This window comes from Pongo pygmaeus, chromosome 7 (assembly GCF_028885625.2).
Source record: "Pongo pygmaeus isolate AG05252 chromosome 7, NHGRI_mPonPyg2-v2.0_pri, whole genome shotgun sequence".
NCBI lineage: Eukaryota > Metazoa > Chordata > Mammalia > Primates > Hominidae > Pongo > Pongo pygmaeus.
Window position 1 is genome coordinate 108,313,004 of NC_072380.2, and position 17,506 is coordinate 108,330,509.

The 17,506-nt window shown below is 41.8% G+C and overlaps 1 pseudogene; it reads right to left on the bottom strand.

Annotated features, from left to right (window-relative positions):
* Window positions 1-16,626: 16,626 nt before the first annotated feature.
* LOC129042111 (serine/arginine-rich splicing factor 3-like) lies at window positions 16,627-17,093 on the bottom strand (annotated as a pseudogene).
* Between the last annotated feature and the right edge of the window lie 413 nt (window positions 17,094-17,506).

The window sequence follows — 17,506 nt, forward strand, 5'->3', positions numbered from 1 at the left end:
ATTCCTAATAATAGTGAGAAATAGGATTCCTCTCGGGATCTTTAAAACCCCACCTTTTCTAACAGTTAAAGGCACACAGTTCCAATGAGGAGGAGAAACAGCTGTTACTTTTCACAGAACTATGTATATTCTTAGCCTTTATTAACAGAGTACTCAAATATAATGTTATCAGGGAGGGCTTTTGAAACAGTCAACAAGCTGAGAAGTATGACTTCAAGAATACCTAGAATGCCTTCCCACTCTGCTCATCCTATGGTCTTAGTCCATTCAGGCTGCTATAAGAAATAGCATAAACTGGGAAGCTTACAAACAAGAGAAATTTATTTCTTGAAATTCTGGAGGCTGAAAGTCCAAGATCAAGGTGCTGGCAAATGCAGTGTCTGGTGAGGACCCGCTTCTTAGTTCATAGGGAATGCCTTCTCCCGGTATGCTCACGTGGTGGAAAGGATGAATGGGTTCCCTTGATCCTATTTCACAAGAGCATTAATCCCATACATGAGGACTCTGCCATCATAGTCTAATCACCTCCCCAAAGGCCCCACTTCCTAACCTTAGGGGTTGGGATTTCAACATACAAACTTTGGAAGGACACAGACACTCAGGCCATAGCATACTATCTATATACATATACTAGGTGAAGAGTACACACACACATACACACACCACACGTGTGTGTCATTGGAAGGAAAAGCTGGAGTTAGGGTAATTGTGCACTTAAACTCAGACATTTAACTATGAGTTCGAAACAGAAAGGGGCATAAAAAGCTGTGACTGATGGCTGAAAAACCAGCATGGCAGTCGGGCACAGTGACTCACTACTGCAATCCTGGCACTTTGGGATTGGGAGGCCAAGGTGGGTGGATCACGAGGTCAAGAGATGGAGACCATCCTGCCCAACATGGTGAAACTCCGTCTCTACTAAAAATATAAAAATTAGCCGGGCGTGGTGGTGGGCACCTGTAGTCCCAGCTACTTGGGAGGCTGAGGCAGGAGAATTGCTTGAACCCAGGAGGCAGAGGTTGCAGTGAGCCAAGATTGTGCCACTGCACTCCAGCCTGGGTGACAGAGAGAGACTCCATCTCAGGAAAAACAAAACAAACAAACAAACAAACAAAATGGCCTTCTGAATAATGCTGACAAAAGCTACCCCTTTGCACAGCAGTTAAAGTTTAGACAAAAAAAAAATCCCATAATGCAGAAAAAGCTGCAAATAACCAAACTACAAAGAAAATGTGAGTGATTCTTATGTCAATTTGTCAGACATTGTTTTTCCCATTGAGATGACATTTACAGTTTTATTATACAATGTGTATATCATTACATAAATTTGAGCTCCAGCCTCTTCTGCAGTCACCATGACATATAAAAAGATATATGTATATACATCATATATACACACATATATAATATATGAACTATATACATAATTCTTTTCACAGAACTATGTATATTCTTAGCCTTTATTAACAGAGTACTCAAATATAATGTTATCAGGGAGGGCTTTTTAGACAGTCAGCAAGCTGGGAAGTATGACTTCAAGAATACCTAGAATGCCTTCCCACTATCCTCATCCTGTGGCCTTAGTCCATTCTTGCTACTATAAGAAACAGCATAAACTGTGTAGCTTAAAGTTGCAAAAATAATACGGTACACATATGTGCACATATGCATATATGGACATATATAGACATGTACAGACTATCCTCATTATTTGTAGAATCTGCATTTGTGAATTTACCTACTCATTAAAATTTATTTGTAATCTTAAAATCAATACTTACAGTTCTTTCATGGTCATTTGTGGACATGTGCAGAACAGCAGATGCCTGATGAATACAGGCAATTTGAGTTGCTTGATGAATAGAGTCTCAACTGAGTTAAAACAAGGCAACAGTCTGCCTTATTGTATAATATCAGCTCCCATACTGTCATACTGTAAACATGTCCTTTTGGTGGTTTATTTAGTGCCATATTGTTCACATTTTTGTGCTTTTGTTTGTGGTTTCATTGTTTAAAATGGGCCCATGCATAGTATTGAAGAGCTGTCCAGTGTTCCTAAATTTTAGAAGGCTGTGATGTGCCTTACAGAGAAAATACATGTATTAGATAAGCTTCATTGAGGCATGAGTTATAGTACTGCTGCCTGTGAGTTCAGTGTTAAATCAATAACAGATATTAAATAGATGTTAAATATTTAAACAGAAACATGCACAAAACAAGGTTATATATTGATCAGTTGACAAAAATGTTGTGGCCAAAGGCTTGCTGCAGGAATCTAGCCCTGTACGTCTCCTAGGAGCAATGGTTCAGTATTCATTAATTCAATGTTCATAGAGACTTCAGAGATCATAGCTAACACAAATAATGAGAGTTGGCTATCTATACCTTTTTATTTGGAAATAATTTAAGACTCCCACTCACAAGAAGTTGCAAAAATAGTACGGTGTCTGTATATATTTTACTCAGCTACCGCCAATGAAAAAATCTTATTTTCAAAACTCAGAAATTGATGTTAGTACAGTATTATTAAGTACAGACCTTAATTAGATTTCACCAGTTTTTAATGTATATACAGTTCTATAAATTGTATCACATGTACAGATTCACGTAAAGATCACCACCGTTGGCATACAGAACTATTCCATCACCACAAGAAAAATTCCACATTACCACTTAATAGTCATACTCTCCCACAACCCTATCCCTAAACAACCCTGCCAACCACTGATTGATTCTCTATTACTATAATTTTGTGCCTTTGAAAAGTTCTGTAAGTGGAATTATACACTTCAGCATACTTATCAGCTTATCAGGAAGACTTACTGCATGGTGGGGTCAAGTTCCTTTGCCACTCCTGACAGAATAAGGGGAGCAGTGGAATAACATGGGGGAAAAGATTCATGAAGAGCTTTGCCAACCACTGGGAAGAGAAGTGGCTCCCTCTATTCTTCTCCTACGTCTATCCTCTTCCCTTGTGCCCATTCCTAAGTCGGTCCTGTTCAGCAAATAGCTGCTGAGCACTTACTTGCGCTGCGGGTGAAGGATACAAATATGAAAGCACATGGCCCTGTCCTCAAAATGCTCCAGTGGGGTGTCAGGGAAAGATAGGAAAAAAGACAAATCATTTTAAAATGGTGCTTTTCCAGAGACAGAGCACAGCTGAAAGTTAGACTGCAGGTATCTAAGCCTACAGAAATGTGAGCAGGAAGATAATGTGATCTACTTTATGGGAGGCAAACTCCTTGGCTGTAATGTTGAAGGGAATGAACTCAGATGAGGCTAGAAAGCAAATGCGACAATTCAGATTAGAGATGGTAACAGTCTTTTTCAACGCAGAGTTCAAGAAGATGGAGATGAGAGGCAAAACACAGATGAGAGCAGTCTCAACAGGGTTTGGTGACCGACTACAATGTGGTAAGTAAAAGAGGCAATGAAACAGAGAGCAAGGTTCCTAGCCTGGGAGGCAGGGTGCACGTGTTCTGTTAGCTAGATGGCCAAACAGGAGAAAGAACAGATCTGGAGGTGCATCTAACAGGGATGGGCAGGAAAATAATGCATATTTATTGTTTTCTCCCTCTGATGTAAAATATGTCTTTGGATACACAGGTAGGGGATTCAGAATGCAGCCTTAAATCTGACGGACACATATTAGGCAATCAATAAATGTTATCTGAATGAAATACATTTTGGAACTCAGAAGAGGGTTGAACATGTAATAGGAAATCCAGGTTGGAAATGTGACCTATTGTCACCTAAGAAGCATTCTGTTCCAAAATGACATCTCAGTCCTTCCCTTCTTCCTCTCCATGCCCCCCATAAAAAAATTTCTCTTCCCTTTGTCTTATTAGGAAAATATTTGATAATGCTACCTAAAATGCTTAGAAATCACCCAAGCATCTGCAACTTAACTGCATGTATTATTTTTATATAACTGTACATCTCTGCTTTTTACTATTATATTTTTTAAATATTATATTAAAAAGAAAGCAGATTTTAAACTTTTCTTCTAATCATATTCTCTCTTGATAGAGTCATTTTTTATATTAAAAATTCTCTGACACACAACAGCGGGATTTTCTCCAGCTATGGGGGAAAAACCTTTAATTTTATGTGTCCTGTCAGGAGACCTAGTCTTTTGTCACCTTTGTTTTAATGAGTCTTGGAATTAGCAATTTATAATTCTTCTTTCACCTCACTCTTTTTTAGATAAATCAGATATACCTAAATAGGGATATGGGATAAAGTTTACAGTTCCGAAACAAAATAAAAACAAGAAAAACTATTCACATCTCTGCTACTCAATAACGGAGTCAACAATAAGAGGCATTTCACATGGTTATATATTAACCAGACGTTTTCAGTTTCTTCCACATCATATTTTGGAAGTATTTGGAAGACTTTGCCTATAGTTTAACCAAATCCTCTTTTATTACTAGTCTTACTTTTTTTTTTGAGACAGAGTCTCGCTCTGTCACCCAGGCTGGAGTGCAGTGGTGTGATCTCGGCTCACTGCAACCTACACCTCCCGGGTTCAAGCAATTCTCCTGCCTCAGCCTCCCAAGTAGCTGGTACTACAGACATGAGCCACCACACCAGGCTAATTTTTGTGTTTTTCAGTAGAAACGGGGTTTTACCATGTTGACCAGGCTGGTCTTGAACTCCTGACTTCAAGTGATCCACCCACCTCATCCTCTCAAAATGCTAGAATTACAGGAGTGAGCCACCGCACCCAGCCTCCATTCTTACATTTTCTATGCATGCCTAGAATGGCTTCTGTGTTACTGAATAATTCACATGCACCGGTTAATCCTTGACAAGGGGTCTACCTGAATGGAACTTTCTTTCACAGCATTTCTGGCAGCTGTGAAGGAATCACTCTGAGAAGCAGAAGTCCCCTCACTCTTACCCTCTGCCTCTTCTGTGGAGAGAAGCGCTGTGGGCCCACCTCCATCCCAGCTGAAGAAGTGGACTAGCTCCTGGTGGAAGAAGAAAAGAGCCATGTCTACTTCAGAAGGTCTGAGATGACTCTGCCTCCAGGTGTCCCCAGCAGGAGAGATGTGCTGTCCATGGGCCCAGCGTCTCTATGCCTGTCTCTCACCCTCAGACTGGAAATCAACCAACAGTAATCTGGAATGTTGGTGGCTGCGTGATCTAATAGGGGGAAAAGAACGGTGGCTGACTCCTGCCTTCTCTTGTGGAAAGTCAAGCCAGGAACCACAAACTTTTTTTCTTCCCTTTTTATAAGCTCACTGTTTACCCAAGTTAGCTCCAGAAATGCTTACTTTCACTCTAGAAAAGGAGCACCGTATTTTTCCACTGATCATTCACTGAGCCACTCACCTATGCCTCTTTCTTGCAAAACAACAATGGTGACACACTCCTTATTAAACTTATTGTAAGTTTTATTCGATTACAACTCAAATTGTTTTCACTTCTGTGTAGTCTCCACTGTTTGCTATTTATATAAGAAATATGTGGCCAGGTACAGTGGCTCACACCTGTAATCCCCACACTTTAGGAGGCCGAGGCGGGCAGATCCCTTGAGGTCAGGAGTTCGAGACCAGCCTGGTGAACATGGTGAAACTCTTTCTCTAGTAAGAGTACAAAAATTAGCCAGACGTGGTGGTGGGCACCTGTAATCCTAAGTACTCAGGAGGCTGAGGCAGGAGAGTCACTTGAACCAGGGAGGTGGAGGTTACAGTGAGCCAAGATTGCACCATTGAACTCCAGCCTGGATGACAGAGTGAGAATCCGTCTCAAAAAAGAAAAAAAAAAATCAAAATTGAAAGTTATATGCATACTAGGGAAACAATTAATTTTAAAGTAAAGCAGAGGTGGGGGAAAGTGCATAAAAAATGTTAATAAAACCTGCTGAACTCCGAGTGGTAGCTGTCTTTGGGGAGGGGCGGGTAGACTTCAAGTCATTTTTCCCCCTTCTTGCCGTGTTTCTCCATTTTTCACTTTTTCTTTAATAAGCATGTGTTTCCAAAGTTCTACCTCCCATTTGCTCAGTAAATAATGACATGCATGTGCCCTTTTGACTCTCTTGCAATTTTTTGGAATCACCCCAGGTTCTTCCAAAGTCTTGTTCATTGTTCTTGGATCATGTGGGAAGGCTGTGATTTGGATAAGTGTCTGACTATATGTTTTGGATGCTTCTGTAGTTAAGAACTAAGATGGGTGGGAGAATGAGTAAAACGGTGACTGAAAAATTAGAAAAGTGATTCATAAAATGTACCCAGATATCTTGTCTTGCTCAGTTCTCTAAATGTCTTTCTACATTTTAGCCTCAGTTAACAGCATTGTGCTTTTCCCTGAAGGGATAGGACTGCTGAGGTCAATGCTGTGCATTCCAAATCCTCGAAACAAGCTGCCTTATGTCTTTAGTCCAAGAGTGTATACAGTTCCTTAACAGAATCCAGAAGCCTTTGGGGTCCAAATACATTTGCTTTATTGCCCATTTTCTGCCACTCCCATTGCTTTGGTTCTCTCACTAAAGAAAACATTTCTACCACATATTTCCAAGAAAAGAAAAACTCAGAAAGATATGGACAAGGGCTCTAAGGTCAGTTTTAATAATTAATTGGTGCATGCATTGTGTTATTGCACAGAGCTAGGCATAAGAATCCAAGAGACAGCTCGTGTCTTCAATGAGATCAAGATCTAATGAGGCAGAATGACAGAAAAGCAATTATAATATTCTCTGCAAAGTGAAATATGGGTCAACATAGAGGCTTTAAGAATACATAGGAGACTTCACTCAGCTGAAGTTAAGGATATGGCCAGAGAAGGCTTCCCAAAAAAGGCAGAGCCCTGAAGGAAAAACAGGAGATATGGGTGGGGAAAGAAGGGTGGGCATTGCAAGCAGAGGGAATGTTGTGTTCAAAGACTGGACCAAGAGAGACTCACTGTGAGTATTTCACAATGGGTTGGCCACAGAAATACAAGGAAAAGAGAAAGAGAAGATATAGCTGGAGAGGACAGTGGGGACCTAGCATGCTGTGCTAGGTGAAGTTAGTAGGCAAAGCATTATATTGCTTTTAAACAAATGAAAGATATGACCAGATATTATACAGTTTTAGAGCTAGAAAGGATCTTAGAAATAATTTGGTGTGTCATCTTGCAATTGAGAACACCAAGACCCAGAGAAGCGAAGTGACTTGTACGACGTCATGCAGCCTGCTAAGGGTAGTGTTGAATCAAGAACTATTTGGGACACTTTCCAATCCATCACGTCGTTTCCCAGTAGGGTTGATTGCAATCCTATGAGTGGAGCCACATCCTCCAGAGTTTTGCATGAGATTTTACATTCAGGAATACAGGCTTATGTCCTCATGAGGCAGTTGCAAGTTTGGCCTCCTTCAATATGAAAAGAGCCTTCACCACCAGCAAGGATTTTCCAAGCATTTCTGAAACCAGGGCAATGTTCAAGATTGAAAGAAATAGAAGAACTTAAAAGAAAAAAATGAAAAAGTGGGTTCAGCAGAGCAGAAGCCCTGTTCTTTCAGCATCTTCTGTTCCACTGCTTTTCATTCAAATAACCTCAACCTCCTTCCCCTCACTTTTTTCATATCCCTTGTTTTATTCTGGCCTCTGTTTTTATCCTTTCCTTCCCATTACTCTCAATTCCTCCTTTCCTATGCTCTAAATGGCAGGCAGACATGGTCAGAATAAGGACTCAGTGAGAAGGAGGTTAGGATCATGAGGCGCGAGCTCAAAATGACCTAAGTTTCTTTCTTTTCCCAATTCCAGCTTCCAGCCCAATATTAACCTTCTTCTCCTAACCTATTGGCAGGCTGCTGTCACACAGTGGGAACCCCAGCCATGCCAGTAAAACCCACGACCAGTGCCGCTGCATCCTCAAGGCTGAGCCGTTGAGCCATTGACTTCCCTGATCCTCCCACCAGAGATGAAAAGTGACCCAAATACTAAGCCAACCAGCATTCCAGCTTCTTCTGCGCCGCCTAGGTGGAGCAACTGGAGGGAAGCGAGGCACTTGGAGGTCAGCCATTCCTGGCTGGCCAGGCCTGGCTGCTGGGCCCTGGCAAGCACACCAGAGAGGCTGGAGCCACTGCCCCCACCTGAAGCCAGGCTGGGCTCTGGGGCCTGGACCTAGCTGGATGAGTGGGAGAAGAGAGGAACATCTCCTTATCCTCTGCTCTTTTGAACTTTTTTGGCTGCCAGCAGGAAGACCTTCAGGGACTGGGGCACTGTGAGAAGGGAGAAGATGACGCTCCTCAGGAGGGAGTCGCCGGGCCTCTGCATGATGTATCGGCCCTCAGAAGCCAATCTTACTTGCAGATAAAGCGCATTTGTTTTGTCCAGCTTGGAGCTGACAGGAGGAGGTTTGCTGGCGGGATGGCTTCCGGCCTGTTCATCCCTCTTCTGGTTAAACCACCTCTCATGGGAAGGCGTCTAAGTTGTTTCCTCCCCTCTGTGGTTCCTAAGCACCTGCTGGGTGTGGAGGCTTCTGCTGGCTCCAAACAGCCTCCACCCCACAGGGACTTCTTGCCACAGCCACCTGAGCCACACAGGCCTCTAGCAGCAGGCTTGTTGACAGGGAGCAAATGACTGATGAGACTAGAGGATCTCACCCCCTTCCCAGGAAGAAGATGAAAGCAGCAATGGGCTCAAATCCAGCAGAGGCGATTCCTGCTCTGCCTGGCAGCACTGGCTGGGCCTGATGGAGCATTGGAAAGGAATGTGCCCACCAGAGGAGGGCGGGCAGAGGCTCTGCTCTTGTCCTTGTCATCAGTCTGGCAACCTAGAAAGTCCTGGAGTCTATGGGAAAATTGGCTCTAGACTTTTTATGTTCTGATTTAAGTTTAACTAACACATTGCATATTAGGTGCTTCCTGCATTTGCATTTAACAAAATAGCCCGATTGTAAACACATCGTTCTTTTCTATACCATGTGGTTCCGCTTCTCTTTTGTAAGTTCACATTGGAATATCATTTATCGGGTCATTCAGTGATTCTATAAATATCATTGAGTGCCTACACTACCTTGCAGTGATAATGCAGAAACCTCACAACTTTTCTCCTTGTCTTCACTTTTACTCACTTCCAATCCTTGCCCGATGACAATACCACAGAAAACTTTCTAAAGTGCAACTCTGACCACACTAAAAACTATGCAACAGAAGACATTCTCAAATCAGTCTGGTAGACACAATCTACCTTCAAAATCTCACCACTAGGCACACTGATGCAGGTCATGCTGAGCTACTAATTTTTCCCTGAATATGACAATAATAGCTGTGATGGTTAATACTGAGTGTCAACTTGATTGGACCAAGGATGCAAAGTATTGTTCCTGGGTAAGTCTGTGAGGGTGTTGGCAAAGGAGGTTAACATTTGAGTCAATGGACTGGGAAAGGCAGACCCACCCTTAATCTGCGTGGGCACCATCTAATCAGCTGCCAGAGCGGCCAGAATAAAAGCAGGCAGAAGAACGTGAAAAGGCTAGACTGGCTTAACCTCCAGCCTACATCTTTCTCCCATGCTGGATGCTTCCTGCTCTCAAACGTCGGCGGACTCTAGTTTCTTCAGCTTTGAGACTTGGACTGGCTTCCTTGCTCCTGAGCCTATTGTGGGAGCTTGTGATCGTGTGAGTTATTACTTCTTAATAAATTCCTCTTTATAAAGACATCTATCCTATTAGTTCTGTCCCTCTAGAGAACGCTGAAATACAATGGCTAATGCAGGGAGAGTTTACTGTGTACTGGTGACTCACTCAATTGTCATAAACAGCTTTTTTTTTTTGTAACCAAAACTTTAATCCCAAGGATTCTCACAAAACATATTACAAATTACAGCATGAGTAAGATGGCCGAATAGGAACAGCTCCGGTCTACAGCTCCCAGCGTGAGCGACGCAGAAGACGGGTGATTTCTGCATTTCCATCTGAGGTACCGTGTTCATCTCACTAGGGAGTGCCAGACAGTGGGCGCAGGTCAGTGGGTGAGTGCACCGTGCGCCAGCCGAAGCAGGGGCGAGGCATTGACTCACTCGGGAAGCGCAAGGGGTCAGGGAGTTCCCTTTCCAGGGGTGACAGACAGCACCTGGAAAATCAGGCCACTCCCACCCGAATACTGTGCTTTTCCGACGGGCTTAGGAAATGGTGCCCCAGGAGATTATAGCCCGCACCTGGCTCAGAGGGTCCTACGCCCACGGAGTCTCGCTGATTGCTAGCAGAGCAGTCTGAGATCAAACAGCAAGTCGGCAGCGAGGCTGGGGGAAGGGCGCCCGCCATTGCCCAGGCTCGCTTAGGTAAACAAAGCAGCCTGGAAGCTTGAACTGGGTGGAGCCCACCACAGCTTAAGGAGGCCTGCCTGCCTCTGTAGGCTCCACCTCTGGGGGCAGGGCACAGGCAAACAAAAAGACAGCAGTAACCTCTGCAGACTTAAATGTCCCTGTCTGACAGCTTTGAGGAGAGCAGTGGTTCTCCCAGCACGCAGATGGAGATCTGAGAACGGGCAGACTGCCTCCTCAAGTGGGTCCCTGACCCCTGACCCCCGAGCAGCCTAACTGGGAGGCACCCCCCAGCAGGGGCAGACTGACACCTCACACAGCCGGCCAGGTACTCCAACAGACTTGCAGCTGAGGGTCCTGTCTGTTAGAAGGAAAACTAACGGAAAGGACATCCACACCAAAAATCCATCTGTACATCACCATCATCAAAGACCAAAAGTAGATGAAACCACAAAGATGGGGAAAAAACAGAGCAGAAAAACTGGAAACTCTAAAAAGCAGAGTACCTCTCCTCCTCCAAAGGAACGCAGTTCCTCACCAGCAACGGAACAAAGCTGGACGGAGAATGACTTTGACGAGCTGAGAGAAGAAGGCTTCAGACGATCAAATTACTCCGAGCTACGGGAGGATATCCAAACCAAAGGCAAAGAAGTTGAAAACTTTGAAAAAAATTTAGAAGAATGTATAACTAGAATAACCAATACAGAGAAGTGCTTAAAGGAGCTGATGGAGCTGAAAACCAAGGCTCGAGAACTACGTGAAGAATGCAGAAGCCACAGGAGCCGATGCGATCAAATGGAAGAAAGGGTATCAGCCCTGGAAGATGAAATGAATGAAATGAAGCGAGAAGGGAAGTTTAGAGAAAAAAGAATAAAAAGAAATGAGCAAAGCCTCCAAGAAATGTGGGACTATGTGAAAAGACCAAATCTACGTCTGATTGGTGTACCTGAAAGTGACGGGGAGAATGGAACCAAGTTGGAAAACACTCTGCAGGATATTATCCAGGAGAACTTCCCCAATCTAGCAAGGCAGGCCAACATTCAGATTCAGGAAATACAGAGAACGCCACAAAGATACTCCTCGAGAAGAGCAACTCCAAGACACATAATTGTCAGATTTCACCAAAGTTGAAATGAAGGAAAAAATGTTAAGGGCAGCCAGAGAGAAAGGTCGGGTTACCATCAAAGGGAAGCCCATCAGACTAACAGCGGATCTCTCGGCAGAAACCCTACAAGCCAGAAGAGAGTGGGGGCCAATATTCGACATTCTTAAAGAAAAGAATTTTCAACCCAGAATTTCATATCCAGCCAAACTAAGCTTCATAAGTGAAGGAGAAATAAAATACTTTACAGACAAGCAAATGCTGAGAGATTTTGTCACCACCAGGCCTGCCCTAAAAGATCTCCTGAAGGAAGCACTAAACATGGAAAGGCACAACCGGTACCAGCCACTGCAAAATCATGCCAAAATGTAAAGACCATCGAGACTAGGAAGAGACTGCATCAACTAACAAGCAAAATAACCAGCTAACATCATAATGACAGGATCAAATTCACACATAACAATATTAACTTTAAATGTAAATGGACTAAATGCTCCAATTAAAAGACACAGATTGGCAAATTGGATAAAGACTCAAGACCCATCAGTGTGCTGTATTCAGGAAACCCATCTCACGTGCAGAGACACACATAGGCTCAAAATAAAAGGATGGAGGAAGATCTACCAAGCAAATGGAAACCAAAAAAAGGCAGGGGTTGCAATCCTAGTCTCTGATAAAACAGACTTTAAACCAACAAAGATCAAAAGAGACAAAGAAGGCCATTACATAATGGTAAAGGGATTAATTCAACAAGAAGAGCTAACTATCCTAAATATATATGCACCCAATACAGGAGCACCCAGATTCATAAAGCAAGTCCTGAGTGACCTACAAAGAGACTTAGACTCCCACACATTAATAATGGGAGACTTTAACACCCCACTGTCAACATTAGACAGATCAACGAGACAGAAAGTCAACAAGGATACCCAGGAATTGAACTCAGCTCTGCACCAAGCAGACCTAATAGACATCTACAGAACCCTCCACCCCAAATCAACAGAATATACATTTTTTTCAGCACCACACCACACCTATTCCAAAATTAACCACATACTTGGAAGTAAAGCTCTCCTCAATAAATGTAAAAGAACAGAAATTATAACAAACTATCTCTCAGATCACAGTGCAATCAAGCTAGAACTCAGGATTAAGAATCTGACTCAAAACCGCTCAACTACATGGAAACTGAACAACCTGCTTCTGAATGACTACTGGGTACATAATGAAATGAAAGCAGAAATAAAGATGTTCTTTGAAACCAATGAGAACCAAGACACAACATACCAGAATCTCTGGGATGCATTCAAAGCAGTGTGTAGAGGGAAATTTATAGCACTAAATGCCCACAAGAGAAAGCAGGAAAGATCCAAAATTGACACCCTAACATCACAATTAAAAGAACTAGAAAAGCAAGAGCAAACACATTCAAAAGCTAGCAGAAGGCAAGAAATAACTAAAATCAGAGCAGAACTGAAGGAAATAGAGACACAAAAAACCCTTCAAAAAATTAATGAATCCAGGAGCTGGTTTTTTGAAAGGATCAACAAAATTGATAGACTGCTAGCAAGATTAATAAAGAAAAAAAGAGATAAGAATCAAATAGATGCAATAAAAAATGATAAAGGGGATATCACCACCGATCCCACAGAAATATAAACTACCATCAGAGAATACTACAAACACCTCTACGCAAATAAACTAGAAAATCTAGAAGAAATGGACGAATTCCTCAACACATACACCCTCCCAAGACTAAACCAGGAAGAAGTTGAATCTCTGAATAGACCAATAACAGGAGCTGAAATTGTGGCAATAATCAATAGCTTACCAACCAAAAAAAGTCCAGGACCAGACGGGTTCACAGCCGAATTCTACCAGAGGTACAAGGAGGAGCTGGTACCATTCCTTCTGAAACTATTCCAATCAATAGAAAAAGAGGGAATCCTCCCTAACTCATTTTATGAGGCCAGCATCATCCTGCTACCAAAGCCTGGCAGAGACACAACCAAAAAAGAGAATTTTAGACCAATATCCTTGACGAACATTGATGCAAAAATCCTCAATAAAATACTGGCAAACCGAATCCAGCAGCACATCAAAAAGTTTATCCACCATGATCAAGTGGGCTTCATCCCTGGGATGCAAGGCTGGTTCAATATACGCAAATCAATAAATGTAATCCAGCATATAAACAGAACCAAAGACAAAAACCACATGATTATCTCAATACATGCAGAAAAGGCCTTTGACAAAATTCAACAACCTTTCATGCTAAAAACTCTCAATAAATTAGGTACTGATGGGACGTATCTCAAAATAATAAGAGCTATCTATGACAAACCCACAGCCAATATCATACTGAATGGGCAAAAACTGGAAGGATTCCCTTTGAAAACTGGCACAAGACAGGGATGCCCTCTCTCACCACTCCTATTCAACATAGTGTTGGAAGTTCTGGCCAGGGCAATTAGGCAGGAGAAGTAAATCAAGGGTATTCAATTAGGAAAAGAGGAAGTCAAATTGTCCCTGTTTGCAGATGACATGATTATATATCTAGAACACCCCATTGTCTCAGCCCAAAATCTCCTTAAGCTGATAAGCAACTTCAGCAAAGTCTCAGGATACAAAATCAATGTACAAAAATCACAAGCATTCTTATACATCAGTAACAGACAAACAGAGAGCCAAATCATGAGTGAACTCCCATTCACAATTGCTACAAAGAGAATAAAATACCTAGGAATCCAACTTACAAGGGATGTGAAGGACCTCTTCAAGGAGAACTACAAACCACTGCTCAAGGAAATAAAAGAGGATACAAACAAATGGAAGAACATTCCATGCTCATGGGTAGGAAGAATCAATATCGTGAAAATGGCCATCCTTCCCAAGGTAATTTACAGATTCAATGCCATCCCCATCAAGCTACCAATGACTTTCTTCACAGAATTGGAAAAAACTACTTTAAAGTTCATATGGAACCAAAAAAGAGCCCACATCACCAAGTCAATCCTAAGCCGAAAGAACAAAGCTGGAGGCATCACACTACCTGACTTCAAACTATACTACAAGGCTACAGTAACCAAAACAGCATGGTACTGGTACCAAAACAGAGATATAGATAATGGAACAGAACAGAGCCATCAGAAATAATGCCACATATCTACAACTATCTGATCTTTGACAAACCTGAGAAAAACAAGAAATGGGGAAAGGATTCCCTATTTAATAAATGGTGCTGGGAAAACTGGCTAGCCATATGTAGAAAGCTGAAACTGGATCCCTTCCTTACACCTTATACAAAAATCAATTCAAGATGGATTAAAGACTTAAACGTTAGACCTAAAACCATAAAAACCCTAGAAGAAAACCTAGGCATTACCATTCAGGACATAGGCATGCGCAAGGACTTCATGTCTAAAACACCAAAAGCAATGGCCACAAAAGCCAAAATTGACAAATAGGATCTAATTAAACTAAAGAGCTTCTGTACAGCAAAAGAAACTACCATCAGAGTGAACAGGAAACCTACAAAATGGGAGAAAATTTTCACAACCTACTCATCTGACAAAGGGCTAATATCCAGAATCTACAATGAACTCCAACAAATTTACAAGAAAAAAACAAATAACCCCATCAAAAAGTGGGTGAAGGACATGAACAGACACTTCTCAAAAGAAGACATTTATGCAGCCAAAAAACACATGAAAAAATGCTCACCATCACTGGCCATCAGAGAAATGCAAATCAAAACCACAATGAGATACCATCTCACACCAGTTAGAATGGCAATCATTAAAAAGTCAGGAAACAACAGGTGCTGGAGAGGATGTGGAGAAATAGGAACACTTTTACACTGTTGGTGGGACCGTAAACTAGTTCAACCCTTGTGGAAGTCAGCGTGGCGATTCCTCAGGGATCTAGAACTAGAAATTCCATTCGACCCAGCCATCCCATTACTGGGTATATACCCAAAGGACTATAAATCATGCTGCTATAAAGACACATGCACACGAATGTTTATTGCGGCATTATTCACAATAGCAAAGACTTGGAACCAACCCAAATGTCCAACAATGATAGACTGGATTAAGAAAATGTGGCACATATACACCATGGAATACTATGCAGCCATAAAAAAGGATGAGTTCATGTGCTTTGTAGGGACATGGATGAAATTGGAAATCATCATTCTCAGTAAACTATCGCAAGAACAAAAAACCAAACACCGCATATTCTCACCCATAGGTGGGAATTGAACAGTGAGAACACATGGACACAGGAAGGGGAACATCACACTCTGGGGACTGTTGTGGGGTGGGGGGAGGGGGGAGGGATAGCATTGGGAGATATACCTAATGCTAGATGATGAGTTAGTGGGTGCAGCGCACCAGCATGGCACATGTATACATATGTAACTTACCTGCACATTGCGCACATGTACCATAAAACCTAAAGTATAATAATAATAATAAAAAAATAAAAAAAATAAAAAAAAAACAAATTACAGCATGAAAACAAATTTTTGCATAGTAACTCAAAGTTCGCTTCTACAAAATACCCTTAAACTGGCAGGACATTGGTATTTTGAAATCGTGAATTTCCTAGTGAAGAATGTTACAAACAGCCATGTCTTCATATATAGCAATTACATAAGGAACTTATGACCTAAAGTAAAGGTAAACTTATTTGAAATTTAACAGATTCTATACCAACTTGGCAACCTCTCCCAGGGTGAAAACTAGTTGGATTTCTCAAAAACCTCTAATTTAGTTTGATGTTGCAGCTTTTCTTTTTATCCATTGGCTTGTGTTCCACAGCAACTTTTACCACTTGCTTAACTATAGCTGCACACTATATCACAGCTATGGAAAAAAAGTAAATCTTAGTTCCATTTTTGCCAGTTTTGTTTCCGTATTTTTTAAAAAATTACATTTCTACTGGGCAGGATTTAGAGGTTTATTATCAGTCTATGCATAACTAAAGTTCAAAGCAAATTCAATTTTGCTTAAAGGAACATCATAAAGTAACAATTCTTGGTGTTACATGCTTCATAGAATCCATTTCAAACCATAGAGAATTGCACCTTTGTGTGTCACTGTTCCCAAAGGCAAACAAATTTGAAAAGTTAAAACATCTTTAAAATGTACCATGCTTATGAAGTCTCAGACAAAACTTGAGTTTTCTGCACATACTCTTGTCAAATGAAGTTATTTCCTGTACACAACTTCTCTTGCAAACTGGTCTTCTATTTCCTTTCATTCAACTTAAACTGGCTGAGACCTAGAGAAGGATCAGGATGGCTTGTGATTTCTCTCCCAAGACAGTGATCTCTGTGTTTTCTCCTATCTCTAGAAAAGAAGATGCTCCCCCTGTGAGAGAAGCTTTTCCTTCTTGAACATCTGTGGAGAGGTGGAGGACTCCTATGATGTTCATCTCGAGAGTGACAGTCCCAAGAGATAGGTGGGCCATCATTTCTACTTCTTTTTTCACCATTTGACAGTTCTACTCTCACAGGGCAGCCACACAACGATCTTCCATCTAGCTCTCATACAGCTTCAGCCGCATCTTGGGTTCAAATTCAACAAAAGCTAAGTCGGGAGGATTTCTAGCAACCTACACACTTCAGAGTGGTCCTTAGTAGCGAAAGCCCATTCCAATTAAGTTTTGTTGCCATTTTTCCAAGATAACCTAGACAAACTTTAGCATCCACTGAACAGAAATCATGATGCATTTCAAGAGCTAGGGTAAAAAGTGCTGAGGCTCAAATCCTCATACTCCAGTGGACCTTCCTGCTTCCCTCCTGCCCAACTCCCACTGATGCTCTTGCTTACCAGGCATCCAGGAAATGGCAGATAAACAGCTCTTTGAGGGTAGATGCTATTAAGATCATTATTTTGCAAAAAAAAAAAAAAAGTGACGAAGGTACTGAAAGAGTAAGTAACTTACCTCTGGTGCTATAACTAGTAAGTGGCTGAGCTGGCATTTCAACCAAGCAATCTGTCACAGGGTCTGTGTTCTTAAGCACTACACTATTGTCTTGTGACTTTGCCCATCCTGTTCCCCCTGCTCTTCCTCACCTTGTCAGTCCAGCACACACATATGCATGCTTCAATACCCAGATCAACTACCACATCCCCTGTAAAG